Source organism: Cinclus cinclus, chromosome 1 (genome assembly GCF_963662255.1).
Source record: "Cinclus cinclus chromosome 1, bCinCin1.1, whole genome shotgun sequence".
Taxonomy (NCBI): Eukaryota; Metazoa; Chordata; class Aves; order Passeriformes; family Cinclidae; genus Cinclus; species Cinclus cinclus.
In genome coordinates, this window is record NC_085046.1 from 99,586,925 (window position 1) to 99,603,560 (window position 16,636).

At 41.3% G+C, this 16,636-nt stretch overlaps 1 protein-coding gene across 1 annotated transcript in view; it reads left to right on the top strand.

Moving 5' to 3' along the window:
• Positions 1-2,853: 2,853 nt before the first annotated feature.
• SPIRE1 (spire type actin nucleation factor 1) overlaps positions 2,854-16,636 on the top strand; it is a 121,002-nt gene continuing 107,219 nt past the window's right edge. Inside the window, exons 1-2 of the mRNA XM_062500890.1 lie at positions 2,854-3,100; positions 10,405-10,414. The gene's annotated coding sequence lies outside the window, so the exon portion shown is untranslated. The remainder of the gene's footprint in view (positions 3,101-10,404; positions 10,415-16,636) is intronic.

The window sequence follows — 16,636 nt, forward strand, 5'->3', positions numbered from 1 at the left end:
CCCAAATTATTCATACCTTTTTAGCACTGCAAAATAATGTATGTGGGTGAAAAAATATTCCATTAAAAACTAAGATAGTATTTTATATGAATGACACTGATTTTGAACACCACAATGTGTGTATTGTATTAAAGGGGATTGTATACACAGTAATTATTGTATTTATAAAGAGAATGTATACTTTGTAATAAAAGTTGCTTTTTATATTTATAGGAATGTGGGTCAAGTTACTAAAATGTGTGCAAAATATAACTGGCTTGTTTTTTGCAGTTCTGAATTGGTGTAAGAATTTATTTAGAAGTAGGTTGGCTTTACCTCTGCAGGTTAAGAGAATGTTCTGCCTCTTCTTTGCCTGTAGTGTGCAGAGTGCACTTTGTAAGTGACTGAGATCCACTAATACTGGTGTTTAAGCATGTGTCCTTCAGACAAAAAAATTTATTTCTACCTCTCGTAGATCTAGCAGTGATTTCTACATTCAGCTTCTGAGAACAGTTCGGTCAGATAATCTTGATGATCTGTGGATATAAAAATATATGGATTTATTTTTAAATATACATTAAGACTTGGATACCTGAAGATCTGTGAATTTAATAATTTATGGATTCATTTAAAAATATATTAGGACTTGGATACCTGAAGATATGAATAGCTGTGATGGGTTAGATAAAGTAGTTAAACCTGATGCATTTTTTTTCTTGTTACCTTAAGAAGTTTCCGAGGGAGAAGTTGTAGACAAACCATTTTGCTTGACAACCATTCATGACTTTGTCTAATTCTGACACTCAGATCTATACTTAATTATCCATCTGTGGTTTTGTCTGTCTTAAACCTCTGGGTGATGGTTTTGTTGAGTATCTTTTAAGTCATTATGCTCTGCAAAATGGCAAGGTATTGGGCTTACTGAACTTTTCCCTACCATACATCTCATGTTTTTCCCCATGTGGACTCCAGGCATCTCTTCTTGAGGCTGGAACATCTGAAACTGTTTGGTTTCTTCTGTAGAAGCCATTATGTGTCAGCGATAGCCCATCACTGCCTCCTTTGGTTCTACTTGTAAGAAAGAGGCAACTCTTTCTGCTGGTTCTGGAGCAAAAAAATTACCTGATCCTAGAGAATCCTGCAACACATACAGCAGGAGTTTGCATTTTGCATGTACATTTAATCAGCAGTGTGGCCGTGTGACACCATTTTTGTCTTTTTTCTTCAAGTGTTAAACACTTCCTACGGCAGCAGTGAGGATTTTTAAATTTAGGACTCTAAGAGTACGTTGTGTGCTTACTGGCCTTCCTGCTGACTTTACAAGTCTGGTTTTGTGTCATCTTTCATTTTAACACCTGAAAGATCAAAATGCAGTCGTTTTCCTCTTACACAGCATACAGGATGCTGATAAAAGCTCCACAAGTGCAATTTCTCCCCCCTGTTTCCTTGTATCTAAATGGAGCCTGAAAGGCTGGATTGTATATTGCATGGTGAATATCGCCAAATTGAACAGCGTTATTTAAGTAGCAGTTGTATCTTATGTGCACCGCTGTGTGTTACACAAGAGGAAAGAGGGGAAGAGCAGCAGCGTTCGGTACAGCTGGAGGTGAATGGGAAGAGAGGAGCTGGAATGGGAAGAGCGTGGCTGATGGGGGCTGGTGTCGGGGCCATGCCCAGGTGCAGTACCGCTCCTGTACGGCAGGGGGCACTCCCGGCGCTCGCCCTCACACCCTCCCGGCTCCCAGTGGATCAGGTGCGAACGGGACATTTTTAGTTTCTTTTCACGTCTGAGAGGTAGAACTCTAAAGAGAGAAACGCCGTGTGTTCGGTGTGAGCTCCAGCTTATTTAGCCTGATGTTTTTCTTCATGAAAATGCGCATTTGCCTGGGGCGAAGCTGGCATGAAGGGCTGTGTTCTTCTGGTGCCCAGGTGTGTTCAGGGGCAGGGACGTCAGTTTCCAGCTGCTTGGAAGACGATTCCCCTGTTGTTTCCTTTCCACACTGGGCTGGTTTAACTCTGCTACCCTCTCTCTATGTACCCTGGACGCTTCCAGCCTTGCTGCTGCCGAGGATGGGGCTTTCCCGGAGGCCGTGTTTGCTTCGGGAGGGCAGACCCTGGAATTCCAAGGCACTCGCCCTCGCTGCTGTGAAAGCGGGATCCTGCTAGCACGTTTCGCTGTATCCTTGATGGCGCGGGTTGGTGTCCCGCGTTTAACCCTTGGGGGTGTGCGGGGAGCGTCACCCCGCTTCCCGCCGGCAGCTGTTTGTTTCTGGAGGTGGTGGTTGCCAGCCCTCGGTGCAGAAACAGCGGCTCAGGGCGGTGGGATGAGTGCAGCACGTGTGTCGGTGCCGGGGCAGAGGGGGGAGCCGAGCGGCCCGGCGGGCGCTGCAGGCGGCGGTTGCCGCGGCGGCCCCGAGTGAATCCTCCCCGCGGCGGCCGTGCCGGCAGGGGGCGCTGCGGCGGCGGGCGGCGCCGCGCGGCGGGGGCGGGCGAGGACGAGGACGCCATTGCGTTGCTATGAGCTGTCTCTCCCCCTGCGGCGGCGGCGGGCGGACCGGGCGCCGATCCTGTGCCTGCCTTCCTCCTGACTCCTGCCTGTTTCCTGGCTCCTGCTGCCTGCCGCGCGGGCCGGGCTGTCCGTCCGGCGGCCTGGTGGCACTAGCGGGGCGGAGAGGATGAGCACGGCGGGACCGGGCGGCAGCAGCAGCAGCAGCACGAGCAGCAGCATCAGCGCACGCAGCAGCATCAGCAGCCGCTGCCGCGGCGGCGGGGCCGGTCACTGAGCGAGGAGCACCGCGGCGGACGCAGGGCATGGAGCCCCAGCCCGGCGCCTCCCGCCCGGCCGCCGAGGAGGAGGAGGACGGCGGCGGCGGCGGGTCCGGCGGGCAGCCGGAGGCGCTGTCTCTGGAGGAGATCCTCCGGCTCTACAACCAGCCCATCAACGAGGAGCAGGCGTGGGCCGTGTGTTACCAGTGCTGCTCCTCGCTGCGCGCCCGCGCCCGCCGCGGAGAGACCCCCACCGCCAGGCTGGGGGCGGCGGCCGCGCAGCTCCGCGTTTGGAGGGACGGCGGCGTCACCCTGGAGCGGGACGAGCCCGACCGGCCGTCCCCGCCCGCCGCAGGTAAGGCCGGGGGTCGGGCACGGGCGGCCGCCCGCCTCCATCAGCCTTTGTCCGGGACGTGAGGGTCCTGCCCGCCCGAGGGTCGCGGTGGGGCGAGCGCTCGGCTCCTCGGTTGTGCCGGGGGCTATGTGTGGGGGCGTCCGTGTGCGTGTCCCTGCGGCATCTCGGTGTCGTGCGTGGAAAGGTAGAGCCCCTCGCCTGGGATGCGATCGCCTTCGTGCGGGCACGGGCAGGCGAATGCGGGTTCAGTGTTTTATAATTGCGTCGTCTCTCCTGGTGCGTAATCGATCCCGTGTCATCCGCACACCGGGAGTGCCGCTCTTGCGGGCTCCCTGCTCTTTGGGTTCCTCTGGCCGGGCGGTGCATCCCGCAGGGGCTTCTGGAGCAGTTTGGCATCAAAAGGCACCTATTAGAAATAGATCCATTTAGATGTGTGCTGACACTAAGTAAGTGAGAAAGCCATGTACAGGGGCTTAGCACCTACCATCTGTTTCGTTAAAATACCCAGGAAAACGTATTTTGCATTGGAAAGGAAAATGTCTGTTTCTCTGCCTTTCAAAGCTTCCGATTTTAAATGTGGAAAGCAGTATTTTGTTGTTGTTGTTGTTGCAAATAAAGCTCGATTTCTGAAAAGAAATAAAAGATGGGCAGCAGAGGGATGTGGTCGATACATGATGGTATTCCCCAGTACCAGCGTAGTCCACATTCAACGTCACAGAATTTTCCGGGAAGACTGAGGTTTCATAATTTTAAAGTTGTGTGAATCAGAAGGCAGTGGTAAATTCACAAAATGGGGTTAATGGAGCCCTCAGCATTTAGAGCACGAATATTATGCCTGGTGTTACAATTTAATGAAGCCTCTTGATACAGTGCCTGTCTGAAAAGTGTTTTGGCAGAGACTTGCAGTAATCCAGTTTGGAGCTAGTGGTACATGCAAATATCAAAATATATTTAGTGGAAGAAAGGACATAATTGAGTTCTGCAATTTTAATGAGTCTAGTAACGACTTCCATTTAAATGTGATCTGTTTTTTTTTTTCTAAATTGTTTAAAAAACCAGGTCTTTGTAATGTTAATTAAATGCCAGACCAACACCCCAGAAATTCCAGGAAAATGCTCTCCTGACCAAGGCATCTGCATGTCACAAGCACATTGAAGAGTTCTGTGTTGCATGTCGTGCGCTGCTTTTGCTTACAGTCTTTTGAGATGACATCAAGACCTTTTCTCTTTCCTGTTGTGGGAAATGCATTCGTTTGCTATATATTCCTTCGTTTTGTGGCTTTTTTTCTTGCTATTGGTGGACTTATCCTATTTCCTCATACAGTGTATCATTACTGGCTGTAGGAGGGTGTTGAATATACTTGATATAAAGTTCAAGCCCTTCACTGATATCCAGCATGTTCTTTTTATGCTGCAGCTTTACTGGGAAAATGTTTCAGTCAACATCTGCTAACTGCGTATGTTGATACCACATCTAAATTTTAGGCTGGATGAGATTTTTTTTTAAATATTCAGCTGGCCCTGTCTATTTTTCTTTTTTTTTTCACCTTATTAGGGTTTGTATTATTTTTTATAACACCACATGTGTGTGCTTTTATCTTGAGAATCTTAAGAGAGTGTGTATATGTATCAAAACAAAGATAACCAGTCTGTTAAGATCTCCCAGGAAAGCAGGAGGCAGGAGCTAGGCCAGGGAGAGCACCCCCTCCAGTGCCTATAATAGAAAAGGGGAGGTGGGGATTTTTCTGCCAGCTGTCCATTCCTAAAACATCCTCGGTGAACCTGCTTTTCCATCAGCTGCAGGCTGGTAGATGCCTGGATTTGAAAAGAGGCAGGATTCCTCCTGGGTCCTCTTCTTCCCCCTGGCCTTCCTCATCTACCTAACTTTGAATAGACTTTGGAAACAGAGGCTGCTCAGCCTTCAAGCTTTCATGAGGGATTTTGTGTGTTCTTTGATTCTTTGATTTGTGAAACCTGGAGCAGGTTTTCACTGGAAGTTGTTATATATGTGATACATTGAATGTTGGGAATTCACTATACTGAGTATTGAGTTGACAAAAGGCTTGCTTCTCTTTGGTATCTTTGGAGTTGTTCCTGTTCTTTTCCTTATTGCTCACTGCATTCTCTCTAGGTGATGATTAATGAGCTTCCTCAGCCAGTTACAGCTGGAGTCTCTGGAATGGATATTTGTTTGTAGGCTCCTGTATTCTCTTTGCACCTGTGGAAGATTAGGAAGAACCAGTGAGTGCCCTGGCTCTGTGGCCTGGGGAGCAGAACAACGCAACAGGCCCTGAAGCTGTATGGTCACAGTAATTATACTTTCAAGATACAAATTAAAGTTCTCTTGGAAAGAAGTACTGATTATGTAGAAACTGATGGTACTTTTCCAAAGAAGTTTCTTGTGAAGCAGTTTTCCAGTTCATGCTCAATACTTGAAATGCCAAGTAACAATACATAGAAATTGAAGAACAATGTCCTTGACATCAGAAAGAGATGAGTTTCGCTGATAGTGGGGCAGAAAAACGCCCTTGGAGTTGAATCCCAGTCCTTATACAAAACCAGAGACTGATTTTCAGATCTTTCCAGTTTTATCTGTGTGATTTATTAATATTTCATTATCTTAAAAAAATACAAGGTTTTAGTTAAAAAGAAGTAAGAAGATGGAGGATGAAAATGCCTCCCAGTTGTTAATTTTCATGTCACCATTGATATCACCTGAATCCCTGACAAGAAGAGGATCAGGAAGTATTCCTGCTAATTGTTTTCCTGCCTTTGTATTTCAGACAATATAGATTTAAATGCCTGTGTCAGGAGGTTTGTCAGAGCAATAGGGGTTCTGTGGGTTAACGCTTTGAGTTGTAAAGCTGATTCTTTCTAGCAACGCATAAAAAATGTATAGGTGTAGGTTGGTGCATAGGTTTGGATAGTTCACAGGAACAAATATTGGCTGTTAGTTTCTGTTTTAGTAAACAACAGAGTCCTGTGTGGGCAAATAAAGGACTCCCTGAAGAATGGTGTCTTTGGGCAGTGAACATTCGGGCTTTGTCCAGGATTGTGGCAAACGATGTGATCAGTCACGCCTGTCAGTGGGGCTTGCACGAAGTCAGGAGCAAACGCAGTCTAACCGCAGAGCTTGCTCTAGAGATGCACACGAAGGAATATTTTTACAGACCAGTGCAAACCTTTTTATTTTTCAGCACCAAAGAAAGAAACAAAGAAAATTTTGCATGAATATGCAAAATAAGCGTAAAACTCACTGTGGTTGTCTTACTATGGATCATTGTCTGACATGTAAATACCACAGAAGTGTGGGTTGATTCAAAATACCCGTGGTGAAATTGGAGATAAAGTGTAGAATTTATTTTAACTAATGGGTGCTTTAGCAGTCTTTGTTACTTGCAATTTATATGAAAAGAGCTAAAGGTGGTATCCAGTAAAGTGCCGGATGCAATAAAAAAAACTTCTGAACCAGCTAAAACGTTTGGGGTAAACACGAGGTTTGACTCCTCCAAGCTCTCTTCTTGCAGAACCACATTTACACGTGCTTTTCTAAACTTGAAGTGATAGTGAAATGATAGATACAGGAGCAGAAAACCTGCACAAGAGGTGGCAGTCAGCATCGTGCCCAGGATCCAGGGGCACCAGGATACTGCAGGGTGCTGGAGGCTGTTCTGCTGGGGCTGTGTCGTTGCTGCAAGCTGGATAAGGAGCTCTTGCTTTTCAGCACAGAGGTTGTACTGCCTTTTTCCCAGAGGTGGGAAACAGAACAGCTTTGGGGGTGAGTAGGCTTGGTAAATGAGAGTTTTACCTGCATGTTTTGTTGGTACCAGACCCCTGGCTTAGCAAAGGCAGCAACCAATTTTGGGCATTGCACTGAGCTTCTGAAGAGAACAGCCACAAGGATCTTGGGAAGTGGCAAAGAAGGGTATTTTGAACACTGAGTCGGGCTCACTTCCAGCTGTTGGCCGTTGAGAACTGGCATGAATGTGGCACTCCTTGGCCTTCTGTCTCCCTCCTGAGACCCTGAACTACGGGTGGTGTCAGTGGCCCTTCTTTTGCCTTGTCCTCCAACCCTAGGAGAGAAAGCACACAGGGAAATTACTGCTAGTCTTACCAGAAGCGAGTACTCTGCAGACTTTTCTCCTGGAAATCTGCCAAGTGTTCAGCAGGAGGGAATAATGCATGGAGTATTCTGGCTTTGAATCAAAAAGATCACAGAAAAGTTGACTGCGTGGTGGCTTTCATGGGGCTTGGAGGGCTCAGGGTGAGACATGCTGAAGAATAATAGTTTATGCTGTCTTGGCAGTTTTAATGACTTCCACATCCCTCTTACATCCTTGTATGCCCAGGTTTTGGAAGGCAAGAAGAGAGAAACAGGATGAATAAATGTTAATTTATGTAACTTGTCTGCATGATGACATTCTTCTCTATCAGTCCCTGGTGGATTGCTGAGGAAAAATATGCCTGATTTGTAGAAGAAAATGAATGTACTACCATTTTTCTTCTAATTTTGTTAACCCTTTTTAAAGATCATGGGTGGGAGTAGCCTTTCTTGATGTTTAAGTTTTGAAAGAGGTGTTGCTATCAATAGTGCTAAAGTAAATAGTACCTTTAGGATGAAGACTTAATTATGTTCGGAATTCAAATCTATTTCAAGGGTATTCAGAAACATCTATATTTAAAAATAGTAAATCTTGATGTGTTGAGCCTTACTGTTTTATGCAAGAGTTTTAAGATAGATAAATAAATTTTAAATAACTATATAGATATTTTAATGTTGGATGTCAACACAGAAAGAAAATAGTACTAGACAGCAGAGAGGAGCCTCAGTGAGATGATGCTTTTATCTCTTCTTGCTCTACTGATCTGTGGAAGAGAGAAAGCTTAGGTCTTATTTATGCCAGGCCTTCTGTCATCAGTGTGGTTCCCAGTACATAAGCGTGAACTGGAAGGCTTCCAGTCATGGCTTATGCGGATGCATCCCATGCACTGGGGGTTATGTGGGCTCTCTTTGAATATCAGCAGATGCTGGGCATCCTATTGTAGACAGCTCTGGTGGGGGAAGACAAAATAAGCAAAGAAAAGATCTTAGCATAACAAAATAATGTATTTGGTTTTTTAAAAAAGGTGCATATTTCAAACACCTGCACAAAAGAAATGGAAGGAAGTTGCCAACAGGGATAAATAACTTTAGTTGCCTATATTTATATGGAGAAATGTTAAAGATGGTAAGTATGCTGTGAATGAATGAACTCTGATTTGGTGTTGTCTGAAAACTGCATTTATTCCTAAGGGAAACATTGAAAGAACTTTGAGGAGTTGTGGGCTCCTGCTATTAATGATGACTTAAAGTAAAAGATAAGATGTTTGGACTTTAACAGAGATTTTCTTGGCTAATGCAGTAAAAATGTTGCTTGAGAAAGGAAAATGGAATTTTAGTTGTCGTTGTTAACAGCAATTGAAGAGAAGAGTGAAAAATTAGACATCTGCCATGATGTTGTGGAGAGTTAATATCACATCCCTATGGGGCATTGCTGGAGAAAGAACAAAGATGCTTTTGGGGGATGGGGGGGGGGGGGGGGGCAAATAAGCAATGGATAATGGAGTCCAACTTCAGGGCTGGTTGGAGGTGATAGTTTACCCACAGTGCCCAGTGAGAGATGATGGATGGGACTGGGGAAACACAAGTGGAGCTTTTAAAATAAAGCCAGTTGCAGTGTATGATGTGACAGAGGGGAAGAGAGAAATAGAGAGAGAGCCTTGAACAGGACGATTCTGAGCAGGACAGGATCAAAGTGACAAGCAGTGCAAATGACCCACATGGCAGCAGAGCTGTGGATGAGTCTTACCCAAGCCTGAGTGTGTTTGCCAAATGTGCAGTAGCAATGTTGCAGGTAACAAGAAGATTAAAGGTATGTAACATCCTGCATCTGAGTTGGCAATGAACATATCTTCATGAAAGTGGAGAAGCTTTTTCATAATTTCTCTTGAAAGGAAACTGACGACTGTTCACTCTCTGTTTCTGAATATGTTTGTCATATTACAGCATTAGATCCAATAAGGAGACAATATTGTTTTATTCCTGATAAAACCTTAAAACAGCTTGCATGACACATGCAACTATGATTGTTGCATTACTGTATTTTATTACTGTGCACTTTAAGAGGAACAAAAGGAGATGAGTCACTTTGCAAATACAAGACTGCAGAGACATAGCTGAGGTAGAGAAGAGTTAAGAGAACTCCTTTTTCATTTACTTGAGAAAGTTTGCGACAGTTCTTAACAGATCTAGTAGTGCTGAGTTACCAGTTTTAAAAAGCTGTAACCTGCTTGAAGTTCTGGATCCATGAAAAATTATGGGGGAAACTGCTGATGGCTTGAATGGAGTCACAGTTCTGCCAGGAGCACACATTCTTGTTGAATGAGTAGGCAAATAGGGTAGCTCCAGGAAAAATCAGAATATGATCAGAGTAACAGCAATTTAAAAAAAATAAAAATCAAGTCATGTGAACTCTGCGAATTCACACTTTTTTTGGGAAGTGTTGATACCTATAGAGGCCAGAGAGGGATGAGTGCAGTATCTGTATTTAAGCATCTACAGAAGAGATTGGCAGCTATGAATGGAGTCCAGCAGCACTTGGAGATGCAGAATTACCACAATATTTATCTTAGAGTAACAAAAATTGATGTGATCCCTAGGAAGACTTACAGGTTTGCTAAAGAGTGTGAGCAGTGGAACATAGAAAAATGGTATGTTGATCACAGCCTTGTGCAGAATAGAAATTAGACAGGACAGAGAGACCTTGTAATTATATCCTAGGAGGTAGCACTAAGGTATTATGGATTTGTTAATTTGCAATTTAAAATATTTTTATTACAAAATTTAACAGGTTATTAATACAGAAGACCTCTTAGTCATTACCTTACTTTGTGCAATAGACAGAAAGTGCTTATGACTGTTCAAAATGAGGAGTAACTTCAATGAACTGTTGAATGGAGAAAAAAGAACGCATGAGAAAAGATTGGCACAGGGAAGGAAAGTCCTGATTGCCATTGGTCTAGAAACCTCTCTAAGAATTTTCCTTGTGTTCTCTTAAAATTTTAACAGTTTTCTCTTTCCTTTCCTAAGCAGAAAAATGAGGCATACAATTACTAAGTTGTCAGCTGTAGTCTGATACAGAAATCATGAGTCATATCCAAAAAGCCACAAGCTCTAAAATGTCATCCCATTTCTTGTTAACTTCTAATTGCAGTTTAAAGGAAGGATATGTTGATCCTCACAGACTAAGTATTTTTCTTAAGAAGCTGGGTCTCTGTGCTTCCTGCTCTGAGGGGATCTCTCATTTCCTCTCCTAATCCGGTTGTTTCCTTCCACTTCCTCATGTTCCTATTCTTTTTGACCTTCTTCCCTGCATCCTGATGTGTCTTACTCCCAAGATATCCTTTGCCTGTATTTGTCTTTATATTTTTCTCTTTTTTTCCTGTTTCTTTTTGTCATACAAGTTTTCAGTGTCTGTCCTCAGCCTGGCTCACTTCTCCTGTATCAGCATTTTCCTCTCCCTGCATTTAATTACAAATCCCGTTATTTGCATATTTATCTCTTTTCCTTCTGTGCCATGATTGCCTTTTGTTTCTTCTTTCATTCCCTTTCCTTTTATTGGTGCTCATCTTGACTCTTGTATTGATGAACTTGTCGTTCTTGGTAATTAATCTGGCCAGTTTCAGATTAGCTACCAAATCTCCAGATTTTGGTAATTCCAAAGTTACCAAACTCCAGTTTCTGGATGTTTAAACATGAGTCTGGACTGGTTTTTTTCTCTTCACTTGAGTCCTCATTCTCTTAAGGGCAAAGAAAAGCTCATTATTGTAGCTACTATTTCCTCTTGAAGATGGAGAAGCTAGAAAGTGGATACAAATTTAGTTTATTGTTAATTTGGGGTTGTGACTAAAGACTGTTCAACTCAAGGAACCTGAGTTAGTGAGTTCTTCCTTTTTCATTTTCCCTAGGTTAGCCCTTATGTTCCTTCTTCATCCTCCTCTTCCACTGTCCTCCAGTACATACAGGCAATGTTTGTCATTCCGGAGGGCAACTTGAGTTCTGTTATTGTAGCAACAGCAGCTTGATTTCACTCCAAACCTGCAGAAGTGGGCTGTGACATTTAATTACAATACTAATCTTTAACACAAAATGAGTTTCAGGGTTGTTGCCACTATGTGCATCAGCCACAGTTTTGCCAGAAAAATCAGTGCTTATAATTTCAATTCCGGAAGAAGCTGTCTTGAAGGAGCTGCCTGTGGATGTGAGCGGAGGAGTCTGAAACCCCAGTGGAAAGCTAGGGAGATGCTCCGAGCTGCAGGGCTCTTAGACCAGCTGATTACAGCCGAAATGGTGGCTGCGTAATTGTGGGGTCACATCACTGAAGTCAACTCTGTAGCTTGACTTTTCTTCAGGTAGAGGAGTGCAGATGGGTTGGCACATTGCATGTGCTGTCCTACAAATAGCCTGGGTCAGTCCATTCTGACGTACTGAGTTTTCTATGTTGCTTTTAAAACTCAGTCTTAAATGTGTGTTTCTTACCTTTGGTAGGAGCACAGGGAGCTCCTGCCTTAAGGGATGAGGCAGTCTTCCTCATGCGTGAGGAAAATTTGTCATGACTCCTCTTGCTGAGGGTTTGACAGAAGAATACTTTTCAAAAAGATATTTCGAAAAACAAAAATGAATGTGAAGGTTTGGGGTTTCTTTTAATTTTTTTTTTCTATCAAATGTGTCTCTCTGAAGACTGTTTTTAGAAATACAGGAAACCTCCAGTGTAAGTCGCTTTGCTTTCAAAAACTGTTCACTTTTTGCATTTCAAAAAACTGAGAGTGAAAAATTATCTAATTTTCCAAACTGTAGTTTGTTTATAAACTGAAGTTGACAGTTAAAGTTATGCTGTTTACTAGTAATGAATGCATTAACTTCTGTTTGAAAACTGTCATGGAAAATCGCTGTTGAATAGTTGTTTTTTTTGGCAGTAAGAGTGGTAAAAATGCTGTACAGATGAATATCTAGTTGAATGGTTCTCAAGTCTGGAAAAGTCTGCATTTATGTTAAGATTCAGCAGCTGAAATAGTTTTTTAAGGCTTCACCTGTTTATCAGAGCAAGACTTCATCCTGCTTGCAGATGGAGACTGTTCTATGACTTAAGGGGATTTTTTTTTTTTTCTCCAGTGCTAATGAAGGGAGTGTGACCCTTAGGCTACATTTATGAGTTGCTGCTTTTTCAGTCATGTCAGCTGAAGAGAGAAAAAATTTCTATTTTCAGCCTGTATAGATAAAGCCAGTATAAATAAATTGGTTTGCAGGAGCCATGTGAAAGCAAATTCATTTCAGTCTTGATAGATGCATGTAAGTGCATCAACAGTATTGTTAATGATCTCTTCAGAAATGTAGTAAATTCCCAATGGAGGGAGTCCACAAGTGACTGCAAACAGCTTTGGGAAATCTGCTAAGTGTATAGCTGGTCTCAGGGTACAGAGGCATATGGATTAGTTAATAATTACCATAATGCAGCTTATATTAAAATGTTGTAAGTCAGTCACTTGCACCAGCTAGGATACTGTCTGGGTGCATGAAAGACTTGTCATTCCCCCTTCCCCAGTATGTGCACTCATGACAATACTATTAGGTTTTAAAATGCTGGTGCAAATAGGAATAAATAGTTGACTTTAGTAATTACAAAAGCACTCCAGAGTTTGAGTGCTTTTCCTTGAGGAACAGCTTTCGTGGAAGCTTATCAAAAGAGATGCAAAATAAGCTTCTTGCTGTTACTTTCAGAAATTCAAATTTTATCTTTATTGTTTTGGTCTGGGCTGATTTATTTGTGTGGGATTTCTGCTAGAAGGATGTTCATAGGATCTCAGCAGTGCTGTGAGGTGCAGCACTGAGTACTTGGTGCTACTCAGAGGATCTAGAGGACAGCTTGGCTCCTGGTCCCTTAGACCATAGGAAATGCAAGTCCAGATATTTTAAACTATCAATGATTGCAAACATTGGTGGTCTACTGTATGCACTGCATTGCTTTAAGTTTAAAATTGGTACTTTTTAATGAAGTAGTATATATTTTTTTTAAAAAGTAATGTCTTTTTAAAGAGAGCATGTGCTTTTTTCTTCCCCTATTTTGACTACATTTCTCTAATATAATCTTGTATCATCTTTTATCATAAAGATACATTGTTTTGGTCACCTGTCATTTGATTCCACAAAAGTAGCCCCTAATATTAATAAATCTGCTAATGATTCTAGCAGTTAAAAAACATCCTCAGTAAATTTCTCGTGTTTATAGTTTATAACAATCATGTGAACGTTACCATTTTAAACACAAAAAAATCTATTATGTGGATCTGTAAGTGAACGAACCAGAGGTACCTGACCTTTTGAAAAGATAATATGCAATGCAAAAATCCTTTTTAAATCATTCTTCTGCTCTTGGTGTTGAAGTCAGACACCAGTGCTAAGCATTAGCTTGCTTTGGCAACAGTTCAAAAGGAAAGTAAACAACTTTCCCTCTGTTTGGTGGGTGTTCCATATTCATTCAGGATGTGTTTAACCTTTAGTTTCAAAGGGAAGGTGACCAGTTCAGTATGAAAAATTAGTTTTTTTCTGTGCAGGTGACTCTTCCCAGAGCTGAGTGTTTTGCATGCTGTTCACATGTATCTTATGAAGTCAGTGTGATCACTCCTCTCTGCAAACATTGTGCCATTGTTCCTTGGTCTTGTCAGCCAGTCTGATAAAATAGTCCTTCCAGTTATAGGTACAAATCACAGGCTTTTCCAAACTATTGCACTAAGTCCTTCCTAATCATCATCTGAGCATGTGCTCTTAGAGTATGCACAGTCAAGCAAATGCATCCTGTTCTAGTTTTTGAGTATGCGAGGTCTCAGAATTATGTCATGTTTTTTGTAGTCTCCATGCTATTGGGTCCAAAGCTGCAAATTCTAAACCAGCAGTGGGGATGCAATGAAGCTGAAGAGCTAAGACAAAAATGTAAAATTTGATATCTGTGTGTTTTGAAATTAAAGTTTTGGGTAGATCCCCTTTAAAATGGACAGATTTCTGTGGAACAATTAACATTCTTAAATATTTTTTTTTTTCCAGCAGGAAATCATCCGGTCAGGATTCCTTCACCTTACTTTGATAAAGATTATTAATACAAAATGAAAAAATTTGCTGCTTTAAGTGACATGATACTTGTCTAATGTGCTTTGAAATTTCAGTGTTTTTTTGCTAAGCTGTCAAGCCACTTTGGTATAAAATTTTTAATGTTTCAGAAAATTGAGATTTCAGTTTAATGAAACAGTTCAGAAACTTATTTTTTCTTTATTGCACAAGTTCCAAAGTGATGTTTCTGAACTCAGAGGAAATGCAAAAATTGACAAGGGGGATTTACAAAAATAGTATAGTAATGTTTTAACTTTAATTTGCTTGAACTTCATATTTCTGTTGAACTCTTTGAAATCCCAGAAGTATCAGATGAAACTGTGGCTTTTCCCTAGTTCATGAATTAATGCTGCTTATTCTCTTGAAATAGCTATTTGCTACTGCTTAATTTAAACCAACATGTTTTCATGTTGTCTTCATGGCCAAACATCAATCATACGATTTAAATAATGAAGCCAGGCATTAAAGACACATCTTTTTAAAAACCAGTAGTATAAAGGATCCAAGTAAAAAGGGTAGATCCTTCTTGTTGTTAATACCATGGTGCATATATGATAAAAACATTTAAGTAAGTCAAGGAATACTTGGCAATCAATCAAAAAAAAAAAGGGAAGTGACTCAGCTTTTTTAGTTTTGTTTTTCCATCGTCTCTTGCTTTATCTGAAAACTTTTTTTTCCCTTACAGATAAATCAGGCCGTTTACACTGCACAGAAATGAAGGTAAGTAAAGTATTTTGTCTTCTCTATTCATGCTGATTTAGCTCAGCTCTTTTTCATTAACTTGTAGTGTAGATGTATACTTACAGTGTGGAGTTATCATTGCAAAGTTACACTGTTTATTGTTTTTATGACTTTCACTGGCAGCTGATAAGTGTGTTTTAACATGGGATAGTTAGTCTCATGTTCAAAAATACAGGAAAGAAAGGCTGTGTGGTTTTTCAAAACCAAGATTGAAGATTTGCAATGCAGACAGTGTAATTTCATTTGATATTAATCTCTTTAAAACATGTGTGTATTTTAAAGAATATTTAATGTAGGTAATTTCTGTTGGATAAATTATTCTGTTATACTTACTTTAGAAAGGACGGTCATGGGATAGATACTTAATGTTCATGGAAAAGCTTGGTGATTTTTGAGAACCTGAGAATTTGGATGGAAGCAGAGAATACAAGTGATCTCAGGGTTGTTTGTTAATTTAAAAGCATCCTAATTTCAGATACTTTTGATATAACCTTTAATTTATCACTTGGCAATGTTTTGGAGTCCAAGAAATATTGCTGTATGTCTTGCTGGGGTAACAATGGAAACACAAATCCACTTAAATCTGCTTGATTTGTATCGTGACCGTTATTTGAATCTATATCTTTGATACTAAACTATGATTAGTGTTGTAATTGTTTTATATGTCAGATTCATAGATTTAGTCCAAGACTGAATGCAAAGCTATGTAGAACAGCTAGTTGAACAACATGTGGACTCACAGTCTAATTTTCATTATCACACAGAGTAAGTAATACAGTCTACTCAAATAAACTTTTCCAGCAGTAAGTACAATCTCTGTGTCCTTTGCAGGGTAGCCTTTTCTCACTGTCTTTGAACTTTCTTTGAAATGTAAAACTGAGTTTTCACTTCAACTGTTCCATCCGTACCTCAGGCTGAGCCTGGAGATGGGACAAGTGGTGGAGCATCTTAATTGGCAGCTTGTCAGCTTTCTCATCAATAATATATGTGAAGGTGACAAAGTACTTTTACCAAGTGGCTTATTCATAGATAAACTGTGCATGATGATGGCTGGTTATAAAGACAAAATGAAAGGCCAGCTAATTCAGCTACAGATGGTAAAATGGTAAGGCTATCCAGATTTTTTAACTATTATTATTATTATTATTATTATTATTATTATTATTAATAATAATAATAATAAAACCAGAAATGTTCTTTCTGTAGGATACAGTATAAGGAGTAATTCATAACAGATGGGAGTACAGAAATTAGAAGTGGGCATGCTTTATTGCTTTTTGTGGTTTGGTTTAAACAAATGCATCCTGCGTTTGTTTTAGGATTTGCAAAATCTCAGTTCACAAATCTAGTGCCTTATTTACAAATCATAATCTAGCGTGTCATAATCTTTGCATAGTAAATATGTTTACAATTTTGCTTTGTGTTTTTTGAAAGGAACATAATCAAAGGCCCTAATACTAAAAATGGAGATAATAAACCACTGTTAAGATGTTATTAACAAAACATAAAACACTTCATTTTGGGAAAGTAGAAGTGTTTTTGCTTCAAATGAAAACGCCTAGTAAAAGTCAGTTTGTTATACTATCTTTCATCTTC